We start from the raw sequence: 6043 nt of genomic DNA on the forward strand, positions 1-6043 counted from the left end.
GGCAGTAGAGACAGAGGTAAATTTGGGGGAGATGAGGCTTGGAGATGAGCCTTCCCTTGTGCTACAGCTTTAGTGTGGAAGTTAGGGGTTAATCTATTGAGGAGTTGGCCTGACTTTGGAATTTATGGTTGCTATGGTTACCTTAAGTGCACTATAGGCTTCAAATTTCTCCACTTATTTCTTACACTTATGGTTAAGCCACTTTGCCAGAGGTTTTATTTTTCTCAGTTGTTACTCTCCCTACCTGCTGTGTGTCTTCCTTTCATACTACTGCCCCCAGAGATAATCTTTTTCTTGATTCCACTGTAGCAATTGTATTCCACTGTTCATTTCACTCATTGTTTGTTGGGGGGTGGAGGGTGGGGAACTGGGAGTGGGGTGGGAGGTGGGGGAGTGGGGTGGGAGGTGGGAGAGTGGGGTGGGAGGTGGGGGAGTGGGGAGATTTCCTCTGATGTTACACTTATGCCTTAATCTGAGGTACTGTGAACCTGGGTCTTCGGGTATGGCCTTTCCAAGTGATCCTGCCCCTCTACCAGCTGTAGTGTTGGTCCTTGCACATATTCCTGCCTCTCCCTGAGTAGTGGAATTTTTGTCCCTGTCCCTTCCCAGCTACAATGGTTTTCCACAATGTCCTAAGGTGACAGTTTTTTTTTGTTCACTTTTGCCTGCAGATTGCAGTTTTACTTCTGTAGGAAAAAATATGGTAAATGGTTTTGGAAGAAGTTTTTGCATTCACTGCTGTTCCCTCCAACTTCTTCCTCCAGACAGCCCCATTTAGGGAAGCTTTCTCAATGCCTCTTGCTCTTCGCTGTGAGCATTTGGTGGAGCTCGGGGAGGAAGGCAAGAGGGTGCAAACTTTCCTCTCTATGGTACCTAGGGACTTCACACTCTCATGCGGGCCTACTGTTTGTCCTTTAGTGGCTAAGTCGTGTCTGACTCTTCTGTGACCCCATGGACTGTAGCCTGCCAGGCTCCTCTATCCAAGATATTTCCCAGGCAAGAATACTGGAGGGGGTTGCGATTGCCTACTCTTGGGGTTCTTCCCAACCCAGGGATTGAACCTGAGTCCCCTGCATTGTATGTAAATTCTTTGCCATTGAGCCACTAGGCCCCCACTTAGTGTTTTGTAATTCATTAAATTCACAAAGAAATTGAGTCTTATCAACTTGCATGGCATCTGATAGATTCTGCTCCAGATTAAAAAAAAAAAGTTTGGTTCCTGTTTCTCCCTGCAAGAGTCTATGCCTCCCCAGTTTTCTGTTTAGTTGTTTGCCCTGCAACTTCTATTCCCTAAAGCCTTCAAGAAAAGTCATTAATTTGCATTATGTCCAGCTTTACTGTTGTTGTTACACTACTGGAAGCAACACTCCAGCTCTCTAAATCTCTGAGTTGAATTCAGAAGTCTGTATAACTGCTTTTGAAAACTATTTGGAAGTTTCTAATAAAGTCAAAGAAATAGAGGAAAACAATAGAAAGGAAATCAGTCCTGAATATTCATTGGAAGGACTGATGCTGAAGGTCCAATACTTTGGCCACCTGATTCAAAGAACTGACTCATTGTAAAAGATCCTGATGCTGGGAAAGATTGAAGGCAGGAGGAGAAGGGGACAACAGAGGATGAGGTGATTGGATGGCATCACTGACTTGATGGACATGAGCTTGAGCAAGCTCCGGGAGTTGGTGATGGACAGGGAAGCCTGGCATGCTCCACTCCACAGGGTTGCAGAGTTGGACACGACTGGGTGAACTGAACTGAATAAAGTCAAACATCCAGTTACTCTATGACCCAGAAACACCATTCCTAGGCACATATGTGAGGAAAGTAGGTGCATGTGCTCACATGGTTAATAGTGATCTAAGCCAACTTGTTCATAATAATATAAACTAGATATAAACACTCTGCCTATGAACAGGAGAATGGATTCAAAACTGTGGTATATTCATACTTTGGAATACTACCCAGTTATTTAAAATACTGATACATGTATAAACACTGAATGAATCTAAAACTTTTTTTTTTAAATAAAGACTTAATTTGTACCATAGTAGCCATTTAAAAGAAGTTCACAAATAGTCAAAACTAATCTATGGTGATAAAATGAGCATAGTAGTAACCTCTGAATAACACTGTTGGGAATGGAGTAGAAAGAAATTTTCTGAGGTGGTGGAAATATTCTATATCTTAACTTGAATAGTGATTATATGGATGCATATATCTAAGTAGCTCACCAGGCTCCTCCATCCATGGGATACTGCAGGCAAGAATATTGGAGTGGGTTGCCATTTCCTTCTCCAGGGGATCTTCCCGACCCAGGGATCGAACCCAGGTCTCCCACATTGCAGGCAGACGCTTTAACCTCTGAGCCACCAGGGAAGCCCATCTGAAAATTACTCAACCTATAACCTTATGGACGTCAGTTTGAGTGAACTCCGGGAGATGGTGATGGACAGGGAGGCCTGGCGTGCTGCAATTCATGGGGTCACAAAGAATCGGACATGACTGAGCAACTGAACTGAACCTTAAGGTTTGTGCATTTTATTGTGTGTGAAATATAATTCCCTTTTTAAAAATAAAATAAGAAAAAGATAAAAACAGGAGACATTTTTCATGCAATTTTCATTTCTGACCATATTGGTCAGACCCAAGTACAACCAATCACTAAGACCGCCTAAATATTTTCTTTCATTTTCTCATCTTTCTACTTTTCCTTCTACCACAGTTACAGTTCAGAAACTTATCACCTTTTATCTGAACCATTGTAACTGCCTTCAGATTTGTTTCCCTGTCTGCAGTCTTGCCTTTTCCGGCATACACAAGAAAAATGATTTATGATTCACAGTGATTAACTTGGAGTGAACCTGGTTGTTAGTCCCATGGGTTTTGGACCATTGATGAAAAATAATGCTCACAATGTGTGTGTGTGTGTGTGTGTGTGTGTGTGTGTGTGTGTGTGTGATTGAGGGAGGTGCCATGTGCAGGAACAATGTCCCATACACAGGTTTGCATCCCAGGCAATATTGATGGCAGAAATCTCAAGTAAAACAGACAGCATGGGTCTGTTCAGCAAAGGGCAAACAAACTTATGGGACCTCTGTTGTCTTCCTGTTTATAGGAGTAAGGATCCAGAGGTCTCGGGGACCCTAGTGAACTTCCCTGAGAGCATCCCAGAAGAAGGAAAACTGCAGGATTCTGAGCTTTGCTGGCAGCCACCTCACCTACAGCCACCTCCCCAACCCCTGGAAGTTCCTGCTAGTTGCAGATACCTGGTAAGTCAGCCCTGACTGGTTACTACCAAACTCCATCATTAGTTCTAAGAAATCTAGTGATTTTATACTTAAAGGACAACCTCATTAGCTACCTCAGAGGAGGTGTTGGGGAAGCAGCTGCTTTTGGCACTAGGACTGGCTTGTGGAGGCCCTATTAGACCTGCCTCTGAGACAGCTTCTTGGGAAAAAACCAAAAACTGAACAGTCCTTCAACGAGGGTCTCAGAAAATATCCTGCCTTCCCTCATGGGCCTCAAGGAGTCCAGACATCAAGGCTTCCAGGCTTTGGTGTGAGAACAGATAGGATTGGTTACAGAGTATCAGCAATGGCCCACAGACCATGTTTTAGGTGAGGGCAGACTGGAAGCAAGAGACATCTGGAAGGTCATAGCCTAGGATTTAGAAACTGATGAAAGTCTCTAGATCCAGAAAATGCATGTATGCCCATGCACAGAACCTTCCATGCAATTCCAGTGGGGTCATATAATTGTGAAACCCATCCCGAGTCCTTCATCGTTCATGTGCCCTCAGTTAAAACACCTTTGGTGGTCCAAGAGAGAAGTCTGAAAACTAAAACTGTATGAGAATGAAACTGTAACTGAAGATGTAGAGTTTTGGAGGTTGGAGAAAATCCATGAAGCAGTTAATCACAGGGAAGGAGACATACTTGGAGCACTTTGAAGTTGATGGATGGTAAGGATTTGAATCAGTTTGGGCAGGCTGAGATCATTCATTAAAATAGGAAATAAATGAGGTGCACTAGGCATGGGGAGATGAGACAATAGATTAGGTAAGTAGAGTAATGTTGAGTGTTAGGTACTTGTGGGATATCCATGTGGAAGTGCCCAACAGGCAGTTGAAAATAAAGGATTTAACCTCAGGAGACAGGCTAAATCTGTTTAGAAATGGATTTGGGAGTCTTGTCTTGAAGGTAGCTTTTGAATCCATAGGTGTACATGAAATCAACCAAGGAGAATAGACTAAGTAAGAGAAGAAGGCTAGGGTGGGACTCCTGTGATCCCCCCAAATTCACAGAATGATGGAAGATGTATCCAAGAAGGTTTACCGATACTCAACACTCTCTCCAGGTTGGCTGTAGGCATCCTTTCACAGTAAAGCAGTGTTAGAGTTGGGCTGACAATTTGCATGTTCTTTAAGAAACTTCTTGTGTGATATGTATGTTCTGTTATTTACTTTCTCTATCAACTGCATAGATAGATTTCACTTCATTAAAAATCAGTAATGAGCATTTTCTCTTAAGTCATGATATTAAAAACGTAGATAAACAACCTCTTTTGTAGGTAAATATTTAGGTTTATTCATAGAAAGAAATTAAATCTTTCATGGAAGGAGACCCCACAAAGAGAAAAGTAATGCATCATTTGTATATAGCTAAATTACAAAAGTGAATTTTAAATGTTTAGTGATTTTTAGAAATTTGGTTTCTGAAGTTGCACACACTGCTTTTAAAAAATATTTTACAATTATTTGAAGTCCATCCCTGAGAAGTATATTAATGGGGAAAGATATATAAATATAGTGGAATCAGAACCATGGTAAGATTTTTTGTGTGTGTTTTGGTCTGACAGGCTAGTCTAATTTTTTTGTGAGCTAGGAGTATGGGTCAAAGAGTGATATTTATTTCATTTTCCATACTCCTGATGCTCACATTGTATAAGGTAACAATTGTGAATCTTCATCAACATCAAAATCCACCATAAATAGGCACCACTTCCACACTAGAGTTTATGTGAACCCCTCGAATCCTTGCCTCTTGGAGTTTCCATGCTATTGCACACAAACAGATAGTCTCAAACTCTCTGCTTTATGGTAATAACTTTCTACTCTTCATTAAGGATAGGTTTTATAGTATCAATAGGATGAGGAGGAGATTTTTAATGCTGGTTCTATATACAAAAATGTGTATCTTGAAAGAAATTTTACTGAATTTAGTTTAAAACAGGTGTGTTTTTCTTTAAAGATTAAAATAAGTTCACTATAAAATAAGTTCAGTATAACACACCCAAGGAAAAAAATAAAACTCAATGAAGTACTTTGAAAAGAAGTAATACTTTTACATACCTGAATTTAACTGTTTTCCCAAACAAATGAGTAGAGACACACATTAGATAATAATAGCTAACACTCATGAAGTGTTTTGTTGACTAACCTTAGGGGTTTATTTAGGAACCAAAATGGACATAATATAAACAAGGGTAATTGGTTGTAATTGTGAAAACCTTTAGAGCACATAAGGAAAACACCTCTTCATATTTCTAGTAATACAAAGCAATGATTAAAAATTTAAATGCCATTTTCATGTGGCCTAGTAAATTGCCCACCTACTTAAAATATGCACACACAGTCACACAATGATTAGTAAATATACTCAGGATAATTTTTCTAAAAGAAAATCCGGAAGATCTGGGGTGTCTATGTCAAAGTTAATTTATTGCTATGGAATATAAACTATTTTTGCTTTGCCCCAGGTTTCTTTTTGCACCCTTCCTATTGTATAGGCATTGAGGAAACCAGATGAAATATTCAGAAGTCATCAAATAGGCAAATGCTTCTCAAATTTTATGTGCATATAAATCACGTGTATTTCCATCAGGTAAGATGAATGAAGTTCCCTTTCATCTCAGCCTATGGTAATGATGGAAGCATGACCTTGTTCTTACCTGTTCAGCTTTGGAATCCTTCCTACTAAATTCTGATTGTCAGTCAAGGCTGCCTCAAAGAGAATACTGTGTTTTCTTCTTTTGTCTACACTGTAA

This window comes from Capricornis sumatraensis, chromosome 2 (assembly GCF_032405125.1).
Source record: "Capricornis sumatraensis isolate serow.1 chromosome 2, serow.2, whole genome shotgun sequence".
Classification (NCBI taxonomy): domain Eukaryota; kingdom Metazoa; phylum Chordata; class Mammalia; order Artiodactyla; family Bovidae; genus Capricornis; species Capricornis sumatraensis.